This window comes from Mytilus californianus, unplaced genomic scaffold (assembly GCF_021869535.1).
Source record: "Mytilus californianus isolate M0D057914Y unplaced genomic scaffold, xbMytCali1.0.p SCAF_1, whole genome shotgun sequence".
NCBI classification, from domain to species: domain Eukaryota; kingdom Metazoa; phylum Mollusca; class Bivalvia; order Mytilida; family Mytilidae; genus Mytilus; species Mytilus californianus.
In genome coordinates, this window is record NW_026262581.1 from 68,541,317 (window position 1) to 68,562,360 (window position 21,044).

The window sequence follows — 21,044 nt, forward strand, 5'->3', positions numbered from 1 at the left end:
AGTGTAAAAAATGCAGAAATCTGAGATTTTCAAAACAGTTTTCTATTTCATTGGTCACAATTACGGTTAAACATTTCAACATGAACGTAGCTCAAGCTCGATCTGTAACTTAAAATATAACCGTATACCGAAGATCAAACCAATCAATAGAAGCTTTACAGAATAAGTGCATGAAAATTTTCTAGGCTGACATATTAACGGAGTGACGGATTCACGAACGGAGTGACAGATTTACGAACGGAGTGACGGATTGAGGTAAGAAGGGAAGGATAGGCCGACAGACCGAAAGACGGACAGACGGGTTCACATTTATAGTCCCTTCAGCATATTTGAGACATATGTTTAATATTTACACAAATGAATGAAGGCAAACATGCGTCCAGGGTATGTTTGCCAAAATAATATCCTCCCTTGGTAAAATTATATGATAGAAATGACAGAAATGTAAAATGCATATATTTCTGTGTTTCATTGATAATCAGTAACTTCTTTGTTCAACGATTCTGGATAAATTGTGCAAGACAAAAGGTTGCTCAAGCAGATCAAAAGTTAATTGCATTAGAAAAAGATATAGTGCAAATATTAAAAGAAGATGTGGTATGAATGCCAATGAGACAACTCTCCTCAAGAGAGCAAATGACACAGAAATTAATAACAATAGGTCACCGTTCGGATTTCAATAATGAGCAAAGCCCATACTGCAGAGTCAGCTATAAAAGGCCCCGAGATGACAAATGTAAAGCAATTCAAACGAGAAAACTAACGGCCTAATTTATGTACAAAATAATGAACGAAAAACAAATATGTTACACAGCAACAAACGACATCCACTGAATTACAGGCTTCTGACTTGCGACAGGCACAAACAGAATGTGGCGGGGTTAAACTAGCTTGAAGGCGCCAACCCTCCCCTAACCTGGGATAGTGATGTCACAGTACAACAAAAGAATAAACTACAAAAATCAGTTGAAAAAGGCTAAACTCATCAGATGGATACAAATAAAAAAACATCTAACAAAAACACAGAGCGGACGTGGATGGGTACTGTTTTATCTAAAATATGCTCATCTTAAAAAATCATGTATACACTGTAGACTATATAAAATACTAATCACCTAATCAAAACCAATGAATGTATCATTATTTCTAAGGTCACGACATTAAACAATTTGTCACAAGAAGGATGGGAGAACTTCTAACAATGTTACAATTGGCTTTCCTTTTTTTAACGGATGGTTGAAGCGAAAGGGTCTTAAAGGTTTTTTTTATATATATAAATAGATTCAGTACTTTATTCACAGTTTGAGCTACAATTAAGTATGTGTTACTGTTAATGTTGAGGTTTGAGTATGTTTTAAGGGGTATATTTTTCTCCCGGCAGGTATTGATTGAGGAGTTTTAAGATCCATGCAATCATATTACATGTAAACAAAGTCATTGTAAATACATGTGCATACCCTTTAAAACAATTCCAATGTAAAAGACTATAAGATATAGTATGTCTTATGAAACTGCATGATCATCTTTCTCCATTTTTATGCCACACTTTTTATTTTTGGTAATTCCTGCTTCTTGTTTATTTTTCTTTTGCAATGTTATCATCTTAAATGGAGCGGATCATGAATGAATTGTAAGGCCAACCAGTTTTCTTGAAACATTTTTAAAGAATTCACCAAACATTTTTTCGAAACATCGATAGTCTATCATATGTTTATCTTAACATATATAAAGAATGTGAAATTCTAAAATCAATGTGGCAGGAGAGAGGTATAGGCACTGGCGAAAATGTTGATTTACTCTGACACACATTATATGGGCTTATCTTCTTATTTTGATATTGTCTTAAGGCGAAGTGTACGTAATTGCACGCCTCTAGCGGAATTCAGGATAAAAAACGTGCGTCGTTAGTTACGCGGGTTATCTCCCCTACTCCAAGAAAGGAAAAATGGGCACATGAAAGAGAAATGACTTCGTGCGGTCTATCATGAATTCAAACAAGTATTCATGTGCTATCTCAAAACTTCAAAGAAATAATTAGAATGACTCCAATCAGAAATCTGAGTATCCTATTGTGAGTTAGTCTGACTCTATTACCACTGTTTTTGTTTTAGACACGCAGGAGCAGGTACACAATACGACTCGTGTTTATTTCAACAGAAGGTAAAAACGCCTAAACAACAAAATTATAACCAAATAAAAAATAAACCAGTGACAATTCTGCTTCTATTCGTATCAAATTCATTAAAATTGACCCCACAATATTTTTTGAAAAACCATAGTTTTGAATGAAATGCACAGTGTACTGTAGATCCTGTAGCGTAAAATTGTAGGTAACGAATACTTATATTGCATGTGAATTTGTGTCTTGAACAAGAAAGACGTTGGCATGTCCGTTTTTATGCAATTTAAATTTTTATGATGTTTTATATTTTATTATTTGTGTAAAAAGTATAAAAGATACTAAGGCAAGTTACTAAGGGGTAATCGACCACTAGTACAACATTTATAAGCCGAAGAAAAAGCCAACAGCAAAAAAAAACCCATCAGATTCCGTCCACAAAACATTACACACTCAGAAACTAAGAATTGTTCACTATTACATTTATCTCAGAATATGTAAAATCTATGTCATCCAAATCTCAGTTTCAAGGTGCAGAAAATAAACAGGTGTCTTCTATTCCGTCCGCAATTTTTGGGGAAAGTAAAATCTAAATTTAGAACCATGGTTGAAACTGAAACTACACATGTATGATAAAAATAGAACGTGTTATTTTTTCTTAATCAAATTCCGATTTCGAAGGGATAGCGAAATTTGTTCTCTTTTGTTGTGCTTTTGTGTATCATTCAGCAGTAATATAAGGTAGGGGAAGAAGGGGTAGGGGTGAAGAATAATAGTTCTACAATGTCGGGGCTTTTTATAACCCGGCGACTATATACGGTATGGATTTTCTCATTGTTGAAGGCCGTACGGTTGCCTATAACAATTGCTTACATCCACATCCTTTAAGGTAGCTGGGGTGTCTAAATTTTGGACGATAGATTTTTCTTAAACTTCTGTAAGACTTCTGTGTCAATATAATTTTTAATTTCAATATAAAAACTGGGGATCAAGGACCTTGTTTTTCGTAATAACACATTGAAATTAACGAAATTTGGGTTATTTTATATTGTTGATATAGGGGAAACTTAAGTTTTCCTTATTGCGGAAACATTAAACGATAGAATTGGCTAAAATTCGATGAGAGAATTGCTTTTCATTAATAACTCCGAAATATCAAATAAAAATAAGGGGTCACGGGCCTTATTTTCTTAAAAAAATTCCCAAAAATTTTAAATATACTTTACGACACTTAATTTCTTGATAGTTCAATCTTTAAACTTCAAGTTTTAGGTATTTTGTTGTATATTAAATGATACTTGGTAAAATATTTTTAAAACAAAAAAGTTTTTGCAATTAACATGATCAGAACGGACGCTCAGAAAAAGACACCCGATCTACCTTAAACGTGGCAGATAGTTGTTTCATTTGCAATCATACCACAGCTCCTTATGTTCATTTTATATTAACAAAACTGCAATTCATTTGCATTATATACAGGAACAATTTGTATGGCACTATACTAGGTAAACTCGTATAGCATCGCTCTTGGTACATTCTTATAGCATTACACCAGTACATTAATTTATAGCATATCACTATGCACAAAGCTTTAGCATTACACAATACACAATGCTATAGCATTATACACAATATACGCAATGCTAAGGCTAACACTGGGAATGATCTGTGCTACGTGAAGTTAAAACTCCGATCTGTTTTACTTTGCTAAAATTCATATGCGGGTTTTTCTTTTGACCTTATTACAGTCATAAAAATTCTCAAGATAATATGCAGATGCAGTTTTCTTATTTTTTGGGAGTCGTGCATGTGGGTATTAAACAAATTATGGAACAAAAAATTATTTCCTTTTTTACTTAAAATCTCCAGCAAACATTAAATCATGCTTTGTCGTGTAGTTAAAGAAAAGGGAAAGCGATCGAGACAGGAAATTTTTTAAATAAAATTGCAGAGTTGTGTCACGTGCACGCGTGTGAACCTGACAAAAAATGGGCTTTGTGCGCAATCCCTCGAATACCGCCGGAAATGGTAAGGATGAAAAGATGCAGCAAATTATATTCACTTTTTTAAAATACAAACATGCAGAAATAAGATTTTAAAAAAGACGTGTATACGCGATCCCAATATTATAACCGATTATTTAAATACGTATAGAATCATTCTGTCAACGCTGTGTTTACTAGGACAATTTTAAACTTGATATTTGATTCATAATTATTAGAACATTACAATATAAAAAAAGAACATGTGGCATGATTGCCAATAAGACAACTCTCCACAAGAGTCCAAATGACACAGAAATTAACGCTTGAGCATTTGCAATAATTAGGAAAATGGGTTATACACACTCACGATTTTGTTACGACACTGTACGGTATAATAGCGTTTTAGAGTAGAAATTGTGATGACGTTACAGTAGACATCAATAACGTCGCCGATTGTTTTTATTCTTTCCGCTAGAAATCAAACTTCCACAGGATATAGCTTGAAAACTAGCACGGTTGCTAAGGACTTTCTTTGCACCAATGGGTTCGTCGTTCATTTTTGAATCGCATATCGATTTTTAAAAAATTCTGTGGAGCAACGAATTAGAAAATCTTGATAAAGTAAAAATATCTGCCGATTTTTATGATTTTCCCTATATATCCTTTGTATTTTTGGCTTATCATGCTGTTAATTTCAACAGCTTGTATCTGAAAAACGAAAACGGTTACCCCCTTTTTTTATTTTATTGTGTGATGTATTTTTAAAAGCAGAATCCACATGTAAAATGTAAAAAAATTCTGTGGAGTAGTTAATTACGTACACTTCGCCTTAAGCAAGAAACCTGTATTACAGTGGTTGTAAGTCTAATTTCTGCTACATACATTTTAAGTTTTATCTATTTAGGGTGTAGACTACCAAATTCAAAAAAATAAGTCACTAATTTAATCATTTAAAAGAGGTATACCAAACGAGGTGGTGGGTATAAACAAAAACGTCATAAATAATTTGTTAGATTTCAATTAAATTGTCGAAATATCAAACTGTATCAGTCACATATCTGTAATAAAACAAAGCTGGTAATGTTTTATGTTTTATTCGTGTAATGCAATGTTGGATTTTCTAGTCCTTGTGCACAGATCCGAATATTGAAAATCATGATTAAACATCGAACATGAACGAATCTAAAAAAAAAAAAAAAACTAATTACAAAAACTTGTAAAAAGTGGAAGGTAGGATAACAGGACTAGCCTTATATATATGTTAACAAAACAAGTGTGGACACAGATCAGTGTGGATAGTAAGTATGTTTGGATGTTTGACAGTGTTTTCTGACAAAAAAGAGTTCTCTGGTTTTTCCACATAGGGTTCTATCTTGAACTGTTGTGCACAGTGACAGTCAACCTATATCAAACACTGAAAATAGTGTCTTATTTAATATTGAGTTTTAATGTTCGACTGTCATGGAGGAGACACTACTTTAAATAGTGCAGACCGTTCATAGATTTTATTTAGCTAGACATTTAATATCAAGTCTACATACTGGCCAATGTACTATTAGTGCTTCGTGTATATAATATTCACATTCCTGTAAAAAAAATTGTGCATGTGCAACGTTTCATTGGAGGATTTCCTTTCAACATTTTAACTTTGAAATAACTTTTATATGCATATGAATACATTAACATTTTTAAAAATGATCCAATAATGGAACACAGCTAGTTGAGTGTGCTCCAACGCTGGAGAGATTTACGTAAAGAAGTGGAAGATTGGAAGGATTGCCAAATGATTCCGATAAAATAAGTTCCAAAACTTGATTTTGGATAGCAGCAAAACTCAAAATAAGAGGACCACATTAGGTGCATTTCTGCATGGTGTGATTTTAGTATGCAAGATGGTGTCCGAGAACCTGCATGCATGTAATATTTGTATGGTTTTATTTATGACTATGTTCCTTTGAGGTGGTCATTTCTTACTTGGGTTTGTCCACATAAAACTGAAAATTTGTTCAGGATCTTTCCAGTATCATAAGTAAAAGATTTTGTTTAAATGTGGAAATTGTTTCTATGAAGATATATTATGGTTTTAAGTAACGATAATATACCAGATCAGGCATATTCCAATACAGATGCTCATAACTCCTACAAACTGATTTAAATTCTTTTAGATATGACCAGGATTGACGGACAATAGGATTAAAAAAACTAATTTATACTTACTAACACTGATTACCTGTATATATGTATAAGGGAGCTACCATTTGATTTTTTTTTTTTGGGAGGGGAGGCTAGGATGAAATTTGCAAAAAAAGACAGGACAGGAGTTTTCAGTAAATAAAAAGGCAGGATGACAATTTATGTAAATAAATGTGGATAGTGTCCACATGTGGACACAGATGATGCCCCCGCTTGCATTTCATATAGTTATAAAAGGACATAACTGAAGAACAGTAAAAGTGATGCAACCCAAATTTGAACTTGATCTGAGTTTTGTGGTAATAAGCATTGTGTGTAAGTCTCATAACATTTGGTTCAGGCTAACTTAAGTAGAGAACAGAAACAAAAAATTCAGCAATTTTTTCTATTTGTAAACACGCACAACTCTAGAACTGTTGTGTATAAGTTTTATAACATTTGGTTGAGGCAAACTAACGTTAGAGAATGGAAACGAAAATTTCAGCAGTTTTTTTATTTGTAAAGGGGCATACCCTAGAGCGGTAATCAAACAGCTTGTAAGCACTGAATGGTAAAGATTGCTTTAATTTATCAGTAGGAAGTAAAATTGAATATTGCATTGTATAAAGCATTGGTTGTAGTTGATTCAACTACCAATATGCACAAAGAAAGATAACTCCAATTTTCAAAGAAGACTTTGAAATATTTTTAGGAATGAAGGGTAAAAATTGCTTTAATTTATCAGTGGAAGGCAAAATTAAACATTGCATTGTATAAAGCATTGATTGTAGTTGATTCAACTATAATCATGTACAAAGAACGATAACTCCCAATTTTGAAAATAACTTGATATTTAGAAAAAAATATTTTTAAAGGGCATAACTCTAGAACAGTAAAAGTGACCGCACCAAAATTCAAACTTGATCTGTATATTGTGGTAATAAGCATTGTGTATAAGTTTCATAACATTTGGTTGAGGCAAACTTAAGTTAGAGAACGGAAACCATAGGCGGATCCAGGGGGGCCCAGGCCCCCCCTTTCGTGGGAAAAATTTGGTTGATTATATAGGGAATCACTGAAGCATGACTGGAGCCCCCCCCCTTTAGGTCAGTCAGTGGCCCCCCCCCTTATGAAAAGTTCTGGATCCGCCACTGGAAACGAAAAATTTGTAAAGGGGCATAACTCTAGAACGGTAAAGTGACGCCACCAAAATTTAAACTTGATCTGTATTTTGTGGTTATATGCATTGTGTTTAAAGTTTCATACGGACGTTAATACAGACGGACAAGGGTAAAACTTAACGCCCCCTCCTCATAAAAAAGTCAGGATAAACTAATAAAAAAAAATGCAGAAACGAAGAGTGAAAAATAAAAATGCAGGACAGAGAATACAACTTAAAAAAAATGCAGGACAAAATTTTTCATCCTATCCCCCCCCCCAAAAAAAATCAAATGGTTGGTCCCTAAGTGAATGATCATTTACACTCATGACTCACCAGCAGGCAGCATAGATGTTTAAAAAGTGTTAAAAAACCACCTAGCTCATATTGTTAGTAGCTCGAGTAGCATTGTTTGGTAAATTTGTGCATTTTTTATTTGGCTTCTGGACAAAAAAGTTTGGTTCATGAGTATTATGCTTTTATCTCCCTTTAAATACTTATATTGAAATAGATGGTAGAACTCCTTGTTCTGACAGTTTTAATCATCTTACCTTGCAGCAGATCATGTGCAGATGCGAGTTGTCTGTCAAATCTTTATTTCACAAAGAATTGAATGCATTTGCATAACAATGAACTGAGCTCAAAGCAAAGCACTTTAATAATACACTTGGACAAAAAGCTCAATCCAGTGATATTCTTTGTAATAAAGGACTGTCATGAACATCCAACCTTCATAACCACCTCTATGACCTAACAAACATGCCAAACATGGATCAGAAGTCCTGAAAAAGACATGTATTTTTTTTTATATTATGTGTAGTGTATGTATATGTATCCCAGTTACAACACACAAAGTTGTGGTAAAATCATTCAGTTTCTAGCAAGTAGTTCATGCACTAATCAATAATATTTGCTGAGTGCCCTCTTTTTGAAATAAGAACATACTTCCATCTATGTGAATAAACATTACAACTATAAAATGTTATCAGATTTATCTATCAGTGTCTATTGACCATCACAACTGAATCAATATATATATAACATATATAAGACTCAGATTGACGTCCAGTCTCTAACCAACCCCCATTCCTGAAGTCGACATACAAATCTGACGTCATAATAAAATAAGATTTCAAATTACATGTGTGACCAATTATATATCCCTGAAATAGGCATCTTTTTTTTGTTCTCAAATTAATGTCCCAATAGTATTGGCTTCTCTAATTGATGTCTTTTTTTACAGACTAGCCACAATGAAATCAAAGTTTCATAAAATGTTAGGTTGAACCTATAGCTAATAATATGTGTACTAAAAAATGGGGAATGTATGCCCCCTCTTGCACATCATATAAAGTTATAAAGGGACACAACTGAAGAACGGTAAAAGTGAAGCTATCCAAATTTGTACTTGATCTGAGTGGTAATAACAATTGTCTATCAGTCTCATAACATTTGGTTGAGGCAACTTAAGTAAGAGAAGGAAACGAAATATTAAGCAATTTTTCCATTTATAAAGGGGCATAACTCTAGAACAATAAAAGTGACACTCCAAAAATTCAAACTTGATCTATATTTTGTGGTAATAAGCATTGTGTATAAGTTTCATAGCATTTGGTTGAGGCAAACTAAAGAAAGAGAACAGAAACAATATTTAGAAATTTTTCCAATTGTAAAGGGGCAGAACTCTAGAACGGTTAATAACAAAAATACAATTTAGATTTTGCTGTTTACATAAATGTTAAATGACTACAGAAACAAAACGAGTTGACATTATAGGGTGTATACATCGCTGTCTTATGGCTTTAAACAAGACAAACACTTGTGTTTGCAATTTTACATTTTTCAATCAAATAAATTTATCAAAAGTAAGCTACACTTAGTTCTTTGTCAAGTATGTTTATGTGTAAAAAAAAAGAGGCTAAAGACACCAAAGGGTCATACGAAATTCATGAGTTGAAAATACCCGACAATACCGTAGCAAAAAAAATAACAAAGACTGCATAGAAAACTAAAGACTGGGCAACATGAATCAAACAAAAAACTGGGGTAGATCTAAGGTTACCGGGAAGGTACGCAGATTATACTCCACATGTGGTACCCAGATATGTTCTAAGTCTAAAACCTAATGAGAAATTGAAGAGCTGATAAAACCAAAAAGTACCTAAAGTAAACCAAAACCCGAACAATGAATCAGAGCTTTGCATGGAGAAGTTGCATTCCTTAACCTTATAAAAAAAATTGAATGCAAATGCTAAAATCATCAATCTTTAAGATCGAATATATAATAGTGTCAAGCACGAGCCAGTAATAACATTAACATTTCAAATAGTGGTATCTAATACAAAGAAATAAGACTACCAAAACTGTTGCTAGTGAGTAGACACACAGACACATCGTATGGATCAACCAATTCGTGATGGTGCCCGTAAAACTTATCTAATGTCGATTTAAGTCATTCTTCTTCATAACTCTATTGAAGCGATTTTTGTGTGTCAGGAAACACCCCACTTAAAGAAGTCCGTATACTGTGAACTTTTAATTGAGATAAGCAAACAGCATACGATGGGACAGAGGGTCTGCTACTGCTAACAACTTAAAAGTGATTATTAGAAAGCTGAAATCATCCCGTTTGTCATTTATTCTGGATTGAAATCGTCCATCTATGTTAATATAAAGGTATCGATCAAGATATGAAGTAGACATTCCAGTCTCTATAGAATCCCTAATCTAAAACTTTACTACCATATATGATGGGCAAGCAGGCACTGCAATTTTATAATGAATTTTTAGGACACCTATATTTTGAAAGTGAAATTAAAAAAATTAGCAAGATGTTTTTCTGTTTTGTCTTTGATCAGGTTTGGTATGAATACTTCTTCATACGAGCACAACAAGAAGTCGGGATATAGGGTTGCACAATTATTACCCATTAGAAAACCTACTGTTTTTTGTGGATCAAACAGTAAATAAAAAAAAAACTTGAAATAAGCAGGCCACTGCATTTATTAATATCAAGTGATGCAGGTTAAAAATTAGCCTCGACGGTAGGTTGTCTATCTAAAGTAGTATATAGGAGTATGCAACTAAAATCATCGAATTTGTTCATACTTTATATCGTGATTTTTTGAAAAAATTTTAATTTAGAATTCACTGAAATTGTTTTCAAACTACAGCGTCTCTTTTCACAAAAAAACTTAAGAGTAAAAATACTCGTAAGTCATACACATTTCAGTATAACTTACGATCAATTTTAATCGTAAGATTTTTTGTGAAAAGAGTCGCAGGTTATGAAATATTCATACGATGTGTAAGGATTATAACGGCAAATAGATTAGTGTGTATATAGAAAGTAAAATAAGACATAATTTTTAAATAAGATCATATCAGAATGTAACTCAAATAATATGCTTAGACGGTCAACATAAAAATTGGGTTAAACGTACTTAGTTTTTTTTGGAGCGAAAACCAGTCATGATTTATAATACTGAAACAAATACGGACTGGTTTTTATAAATCTGGAATAAAGTTTATGCATATGTTCTTACAGGAACCTAGACAGGAACACATAGTTTATAGCTGAGACCCTTAATATTCTTAATGAATAAAGTAGGGTCTTATTTAGTCTTCTGCACATTTTTTAACTTACAATTTAAAGTATATTGTATCTGATTTTAATTGAATAATGATATGTTTTCATTGCCCTCCCCATATAACAAGATAAATAAAATACCCAAACACAGTAAGTCAGTTTTTCTCTCATTTATTACATATCTACATACTATCATTACAACATTGCCAGAAGAAGATGCCAACCAGGAGTTGTTTGAGTCAGCAGCATCAATCATTGACAGTCCACCCCCTCTCAGTCCACAAAGTCCATCTCTACTGACTGCATAATATGATCCTATTTTAACACAGACAGTTGTTGAACTTCCTTCAGATAAACAGAAACAAACAAATAGGACAGAAAAGCAGAAGTAAGTTATGAAGAACTCTTTAAAAATGTAACGTTGTGTAAACAGGTTTCGCTAGTTTATTTGGTCAACACTTCATTCTTGATATAAATACTTCAACTTCAATACTTAATTGATCGGGGGTGCCGCTGGGGTTCTGTTACCCCACCCTTTTCATATAATTTAGATCTTTAAAATGTACACCTTTTCCTATATTGCGTCGTTAAATATGTAACTTTTTCCAATATTGGTTGGGTTTCGTTTGGTGTGTTGGAAAAGTCGGAAAAAGTGACATATTCCAGCGGTACGTCCTATCACCTTGTATATATGAAGTGCCCCCCCCCACCCCACCCCCCCCCCCCCCCCCCAGGTAGTAAGTAGCTATTTGGTTGGAAGTATGCCTTGGTATCGATCAATCAAAAGAGTCGTCAAATTATAAAATCTTTTAAAAAATACATTATGTTTTTTTTTATTTTTAGGAAAGTGAGAACACCCTTGAAAAAGTTTACAGTGCAAGATATTCCTGACCTACAGTATCAAGCACTGCGGGGTTTATTGAATAAACAAGAGAGGAGAACATTCAGAGGGACCTAGAAAAGAAAAAAACTGGAACTCCAAATAGAACTATTAAAGAAATTAGTGGGTGGCAATTCTGATCAGGTCACCCTTTCCCAGGCACTTGCCTTTATGTTTTAAACATATTAAATTCATTGTTATATTGTTGATTTTTATTTTAGAAATTATTTTAAGGCCAACATATTTATTTTGTGAACAAACTCCTATGTAAAAGAAAATGGGGATTACAATTTTGCCACACCTGAAAAATCGTAAGAAACTCAGAAGTTCTGACAGTCATTTTAACCTTTTCTCTGCCATAGGGCCTATCCGGCCTATTCAAAAACACTACCTTTGAGTGCCACGGCATAGGCCCAAAGGCCAACGGTATTTTGATGTTATGTAATAATAAACAATGCGTCATAATGCTAGATTGCGCGATTTGGAAGATGGCCGGCGTCAACTCTATTCCAACTCCGTGGTTTTGCGTTTTGCAACCAGAAAATGAAGAAGAACCATAATCAAATATCAACTAGAGGGGACCAATAAAAATGCTAGATATACCCTCGCCGCCAATAGTTTATATTTATTTACTGTTCTCTTTAGATATGAAAGTATTTACGCGACGAATAAACATGTTGCAAATTTGTTCTAATATTACTTGTGTTCATCGTTAAATGAACTACTTTATCTGTATTCAAAAAGTTATTCTAACGAAAAAGGAAGACTTTCTTTCCCTATAGTCCTACACTTTAAGAAGAACTTCTGTGTTTTTTTTTTCTAAGTTAGCTTTGGCAAGCGAGGGCATCTTATAGCTTGATACATGTATATATGAAATTCTTTATGTTCAGTTAATAAGAAAAATGATGCCGTGTTTATATTTTGTTGAGGATTAGTTACTTTTGAAAATTTACTAGTATCAACTAGTGAAAAGGTGTGTTCAATGACTTAACTTGAATTCGATAAATTTCTTCGGTGTTTCTTTTTTCACTGCAACCTTACTGAATGCATATGAAGTTATATAAAAACTCTCATCGGCTAAACAAAACAAATGTTCTTACAGACAAAGTAGCACAAAGACAAATAGAAGCAAAATCATGTTTCGACAACGTTTACAGAGTTATGCAATGAATATTCTTCCCCTATTCTTTTGTCATATATTTCCCACAAAGCTACGTTTTTTTTTAAATATTGCGAGATCAATTCTGACTGGAATTCTAATCAACTTGGCACCAATAGAAACATAATTATCATAGTTTTTTTTGTTTGTTTATTTGGTTAAATTCTTTATGAGAAGCGTTTTCCTCTTCTTATGATATAAACACAAATAATACTTTTGTCAGAAAATCTGCCATATATTTTACATGTTTCAACCAAATTGAATTGTAAAAAATAATCATACATGATAACATCCGGATAAAATAAAACAAGATACAACCGGTCAAGAAACAAAAGAAGACAAAGATCAAATAGACAAATACATTCAAACAATTTTTTTTTTCAACTCATAGTTTCTTAAATTCCAACCATTCATGCGTTCAAAATAATGTTTTTAATGTGTTATCAATTGAAAGATTTTAAGAATACTTATTGTAAAAGACTGGATAATATTTAAAAGTCTAAACAATGTACACATGTTTGTGAAATTATGGATTAACTACTTAATTTGTACCTAAGTGTCCAGCGGCAAATATTTAATTCAGTAAGGTAACATGTTGATACGATGCACAAGGTCTGAGTCAACTTGCAGAGATAACAATCAGTATTGAAAAATGATATATGTAGCTTTTTAATCCCCGATATGTATAGCAAATTAAACATTCGGAAATCTGAGGTACACGAAAGTATAGAAGACATGTAAATATCGCAAAAGCAGTTCAGCAACTTTGACTTTAAAAAAGATGCAGAAGATATCAAAAGGACACCCAAAACATATAAGTCAACAAATGGCAAGTATTTCAACCAAAAACTCAATTATCTAAGGATATAATTGTGAAACAGCATGAACCGGAAGCTATCTCCTAGGTTTCATTTTTTTACATTTTTGACAGCTTGCAAGCGGAACGAAATATGTTTGGATCCTCGCTGCAATTATTCTATATGTACCTTCCCCAAGTCATGAGCCTGTAATTTTAGTGGTTGTTAGTTGTTAATGTATTTCATATTTGTTTTTTGGTTTATTTTTGTTATAATTCTGGCAGTTGGTTTGACTTACCTGAATTGTTTTACAATTGACGCACTGGAATCTATAATTGCTGATATTGACGACATTTGGTCTTGGATTAATTGTTGTTTCGGGATACACGTCGTCTCACTGGCAATCATACCACATCTCCTCATTATTATACTGACTCACCTAATTGTTAAAGTGATCCTGTAAAAACATGTTAAAATTTGCAAATCTCCTCAATTAATGACAGACAATGTATGAACATTTGGAAAAATAAAAACATGCAGTTTATTAGGCAAAAAAAGTGGTAGCAATATGGTCCCGTATGCCTTTTCCGTCCTGTGGACCATTCTAGGGTGGCATCTGTGGTTGATTGTCAATTTATTGTTCTTCTGCGACGCCAGGTTCATTCCTCATGATGGCAATATTGTGCAGAATACCACAAGCAATGATGATTCGATAAGCTTTATCTGGTTTCATTCTGATCTGGAATACAATTTAAAAACATTTATTTCTAATTTTGAACTGTGACAGAAATACTATTTGTAAGTAAGATTGTGCAACGTTGCTCATGAATAAGTCTGAGATTAAATAAATCTATTACGAAAAAAAACGACCTTCTATTCTGGAAAGAGAAACACAATGTGACATGTGCATATTTGAAAACACTATTAATGAAAAGAGGACCAAATCAGGGATGTAGCTGAGCAAATAGTCTAACTGATGATATACTGTTTCATTCACAATTCATAAAAATTATAGTAATGACTAACTTGGAGCATCTACCCCAACTGGACCAACATTACCAATTTTCAAACGGGATCCCTGTTCTCCGGATAATTTTAAGGTTTTGATCTGTGTGATGAGTTGTCGATTGTGTTTTTGTCCCGGCTTGATATTTTACCTGTTTCCGAGGTCAACTTTATCGGCCCTTATACAACTGAGTTTTCTGTTTTCTCGTTTTTCTTATATATAAAAATAAGGAGATTGTCAATGCGATAACTATATATCCTGCAAAGTTAAAATAAATGAAGTGGATATAAGCAATTATAGGCAATCGTACGGCCTTCAGCAATAAGAAAAACACATACCGTATAGTAGGTTATAAAAGGCCCGGACATTAAAGGAGGCAAATATGATTATCTAAACTTAAATTTAGAGAAATAGAAAAAATATATTAAAGAAATATTTAGTAGACAGCATTCACAAGAAAAAAAAACCCATAATTTAAAACAAAAAATAAGGGCATCCACTATGTCAAGTATTCATATTACTACTATGATTATTTGTAAAGAATTATTTGTACCTCTGATCCTAGAATACGAAAGCGCTTCTTCCATATTCCAAAAGTCCTTTCTATTGCTGACCTTGTTGAGCAATGCCTTCTGTTAAACCTTGCTTGACCTCTACCAGCAGCTGGTTGTCTGTATGGTGTCAGCAAAAACTGTCTGCAGGGATAGCCACTGTCTCCTAACAGCACACCTTGTCCAATTCCTTGATATCCATTCTCAAGATGCTGTCCTATTGCTGAGGTTCTGAAAACATGAGAATCATGTGCTGATCCTGGCCACCTACCCTGTTGGTGAAGCTACCTTTAAACAAAAATATGATAATTAAAAAATGTTAAAAGGTAGGTTCATAATTCATTTGTCAATGCAAAGCAAGGCAGTGATTGTGAATAAAGTGGGTCGTGCATATTTGCCTTTTATAGTTCCAGTCATGAAAATTTGGCCGAATTTGCAATGTGATGTAAATAAGATATTTATATTAACAATTCAGATAAACAATACGTGGCATCGAAGTTATGCTCCCTTATCAATATTTAAAATTTATTGAACAATGACTGGCTAAGGGATTGGTCACTATTTCCCAACCGGAAAGAAGGGGGAGAAATATTTTGATGATTGGACAATTATTTTGTTTGTTGTTTTTTTTTGGTATTTTCTCACAAAACATTTAGAGGTAGATCAAGAATTTCTGAAAAGGAGGCACACTATTTTTTGTTGTTTTTCAAGCCGGACCAAATGTAACCCCCAAATCCCTGTATTTGAGAAAAAAAAACAGATAAGTGGTGGGTGGTCACATCTTTCAAAACTATTTTGATAAATACATTTATGTTAAGCATAAACACTTAGCAGTTGAATATAAATCTATCTCATGATCTATCATATTTGAAAGTAAAAAGCAATTTACGGATCCAATAAAAAGTATATGACAAGATTGAATTGTCTTTCTTTTTACGTCAATTTTCAAATTAGCTGAAAACCAGTTCAACAGAAAACCAGCCAATATTGTATATGGTAAAGGAGGATTGGAGATGTCAAGAAAAAGACGCACACATAATGCATGTTGTAAACTTAAAATAGGTAGAATATAGTGTTTTAAATAACCTTCATGGTCTCAAATTGCTTGTACATTGATGGAACACTGTGGAACCCCTTTCTGTTAACAAATGCCGCTTCATCAACACTAGGCCCAGTAATCCGTATGTGGGTCCCATCAATGCATCCAGCCACGTTTGGAAAACCATCCTTTTCGTAAAATCCAGCCCTTATTATGTTCTTCCTCTGGTTATCTGGCCACGATATGAACTGATCCTTTCTGGCAACTAATGCCCCCGTCACACGGCCAATCACCCGAGACACAGTTGATTTGTCAAATCATATTGTGTCCCCAACAACTTGCAACTGAGATCTACTGCCATAAAACCGCAAGGGAATCATAATCTGTTGCTCTACTGAAAGGGCTGTCTCTTTGTTTGTCCCACGCTCCAGATCTGCTCTCATTAAATCAGACAAGTACCCAATGGTCTCTCTTCCAAATCTATAACTCTGTCTTAACTCCACATCCGTAAATTTCCTTTGAAGAGGGTCAAAACCTGGAAAATGTCGCTCTCTTCTAACCACAGGTGGTTGAAACAAAATGTTGACTGCCATCTTAGATTGAGGTTAATCAACTGATTGAAATTTAATCAATCTCAATGAGGTCGATTGAATATAACGACACTTTGACAAATTTTAAACGACTCGTTAATTTAACGACAAGTTGAACAAAGGATAAGGGACTGATAAAAATTAACCGACTTTAAATAAAGCTTTATGTCTTATGCCTTATGCCTAACCTCAGCTCAAGCCATATCTATGTCATCGCTTCACACGTCAATCTAAACAGTTTGAACACTAACGTCTTGGTGAGCATATTATTCTTACAGTTCTAATGTGATATACATACATTTTATTAAATTTAGACTGCAATGTTGACTGAATATTAGTTATAGATCGTTTTGAGATCATAGAAATCTGGTGTCAACAATTATCTCTCTTGCAAGCATACGTAATTATGAAATACCGCCATTGCAAAAAATGAAACATGCTTCTGGGCGCTCAACCCAATGTTGAATGTAGGGCACTTCATTGCAAATTTGACTAAATAGTTAAGTAAACGAAACCTCAGATGAGAGTAAAGATGTGTGTGAAATAGTTTCCACAATTACATTTTTCAAGTACACATCCATTTTGTCAACAAATACACTACAACATGTATGATAAACTTATTAACGAAATATTAAGAAATTAAGGATGACTACTGTAAAAGTATGTACAAAAATGGAGTCACCTTTTATCAATACATTTAGTGAATAACCACACTGTTTAAAACTGATTGTTTTCTATGCAACTATTTAAATATTTACAATATATAATTTTCAACCGAGGATAGCAAAACAGTTAATTATAAATTAAGAAAGTATATCGCTGGAGTTTATAAAGTACATTTCCTTCCACTGTGCCATGGTTTGCCATCTCCATTTTTTCTCTAAACAAAGCATGGCTGGTTACATGTTCTGAATTTACTTAGAATTTCGGGATTTTTTTTTTCAAAATCAAGTTAACTAAATCAGAAAAAAAATCACACTATCCTAAAACTTATGAAAGAATATGAATAATGAACATGGCAGTTTATAACACAAACCCATTTACTATAAAAATCGAGCAATATCTTTAGTATGTAATTTGGTTATTTTTGTAGTTAAGTACGGTTTCACTTCAAGTACAACGTTAATTCATCAAGTCCATTGAATAAAAGATAAGGCAGGGTGAGCAACTTGACAAAAAAAAGGCAGGATGACGATTTATGTAAAAAAATCAGGATAAACTAATAAATATAGTCAGGACCTAACAGACTGAAAAATAGAAAGACAGGACAGAGATAACAACTAAAACAATCAGGACAAAATGTTTCATCCAAGTCCCCCACCCCCAATCAAAATAAAATGGTAGCTCCCTTAATCCAGAACCAATTGAGAGGAGACAGTTGAATTAAATATTTCGACGTGACTGTTAAGATTAAAGTTTAAAATTTTACATGCACATGTATAAAAGCTAGAATTGCCATGGGATAATCAAGAACACAATCATGTACGTGAATACGACGATGGAAGTTTTTAACGACCTTGACCGGCTACGTGAATACCGATCAGTCCATTCAGCTTTATAGTTCGCGTGTTCTATTTTCGCAGGTGTGAGGTCGAAGGTTTGAATTGACAAATGAAAACGATCGTTCCTTAACGAGTTAATCTAATAAAGTTTGTTTGACTGATTATGTTGCACGACCTTTCGCTAAGCTTGACCGCAGTTCAGTATACAAAATGTATAGTTTGATGATCTTTTCTGCTAACTACTATACTTGTGAAAAACCCTTGGCAACAGAAACATATTCAGCTTTTTTTTTAATCGACCCAATTTACATAGTAATGGACGACTTCGTACATTTTATGATCGCAAATAAAATATGTATATAATATACCGTGCACTGTAGTTCGTATATATATACTGAGACCCTTTGGCAACCCCACAGTTTAAATGTTTATAATAAATACGTCGTGAGTTGTGGGCGTTACAGACGAACGTTCACCTAATCTGACCCAGTCAATGGGATATTTTAGCGCGCCAATCAATGGTCTCGGCTACACTGTTTTGCACATGATTCATTTGACAAAATATCTAAACCATCAGTGTTGTAGTTCCATTCGTAATTACATTTAACAGCTTTTCATAATTCTTGAATCCATATTTTTTTTCTCTTTTTTAGCAATATGGGTTACTTGATATGGGGCCATATGTTGAATGATACATTTTTTTATATAATTCTGATTTTAACAGGAAACATGGAATGGTCAGGACGGTTAAGGTGTTTCTAGAGAAATTTATTGTTATCTGTTTCATTTTTAATACTAAACCGGTGATTATACATAATCATTCTTTTGTTTAGATATGGTCGTAGTTCACAGACATAGGTCAGATAACATAAAGTACATACAAAACGGTACACAATATTGGAAGCGATCCAATTCACATCCTTGGTGAATTGAGTGTTACGTAACTTTGAAAACAGGTTTCAATAATTAGACTATCTCAGGTTTTACAGTGTGTACGTTTACATTGGAACATGCGACAGGAGGTCACATGTGGAGGATCTGCTTACTCCTCCGGAACACCTGATATCAACCCCGTTTTTTTGGTGGGGTTCGTGTTGCTCAGTCATTAGTTTTCTATGTTATATTTCATGTACTATTGTTTATCTTTTCGTCGTTTTTCGTTTTTTCCCATGGCTTGACAGTTTGTTTTCGACTTATGAGTTTGAATATCGCTTTGGTATCTTTTGCCCCTATGTATGTTTTAATTGAAATCTTTTATGTCCGTACGTTTTACAGCACAGGATCGAAAAAGAAATGTATGATGAGGAATCTAAAGACTTATGCTATGCTGCCTTATGTTCTATAAGTTGTTTTCATTATATCTTTTAAGATGATCGTTGAGACCACTTAATTTCTTGTTTTAGAGTAGTTGCGTCCAAAAAGTGCAACAGTATAAAATGATTAGGGGCAAATTCCTCGAAATACTGATAGAAGAAAAAAATCTTCCGTGATGCAGAATTGACACATAATATTTGATTGTAAACAATAGTGTTTAATTGAAAAAGGTACTAAGGACAGGTAGATGGTCAGACAAACGGGAAGACAGACGGGGCGATTCCTATTTACCCCAACATTTGCTGTTGAGGTAAAATTAGCTGTCGGGTATGAACCAATGTTACATCAACTCAACAACACAAAAATAAAACCAAGATACATCTGTAAGTCAGCATACGGTTTCAATAATAGACAGTGTCTATACAATATGTCAAACTCTTATTAAATTGTCCCGAGTCTAGAAGAAGTGAGTATATAAAAAACAAAGATGTCAAAGATCTGACATCGATGTGTATTTCTGTTTCTTTTGTATTAGTTTATTTGCAGAACACAACGCAGAAGAAGGTGTAAAAGATTATTTGGGGGAAATAAACAGTATATGTATATACTGAACAATAAAGTTTGATATCTTGACATAATTTACAGGCCGATTTCCCCTGTATTTTTATTAATCACGGGTTTAAAAACAACCATTGTTGGACATTTATTGGAATATGAGTATTAGGGAGAAACAACATACTACCAATTATTTTACGTATTTTCATGAAGCCAATACGTTATTGCTTGCATTTTAATTACGATTTTATTTTATTCATTTTTAATCAGTATGCTAAATACTTTATTGCATGGTGATGTCTTTTTTATTGGACTTTTATTATTTGATATTGCCCCCTTAATATTTTTCTGTCTTCTTAAATGTTTTTTGTTAAACTGTTTATCGTATGATACTATTTATCAGAATGAATTAAGTTTGATTCTAAAAGACAATAGAATTTTGGTTTTTGTAAAAATGTCATTCGATGAAATATTTTGGGGGGAAGGGGGAGGGCTTTTAAAAATGACCCCAGTATGAAATAAATGCCGGAGAAAATGTCCCTTCCTATTTCAAAACTAATAAGTAAAAAGGGAAAAAGCTAAACATTGTAATCTATTGATTGATTGGTTGGTTAATTAATGATTGCT

At 33.4% G+C, this 21,044-nt stretch overlaps 1 protein-coding gene across 2 annotated transcripts in view; it reads right to left on the reverse strand.

Moving 5' to 3' along the window:
* The window catches only part of LOC127706915 (protein SSUH2 homolog), a 373,615-nt gene that overhangs the window by 123,398 nt on the left and 229,173 nt on the right, over positions 1-21,044 (reverse strand). The window lies entirely within an intron of this gene.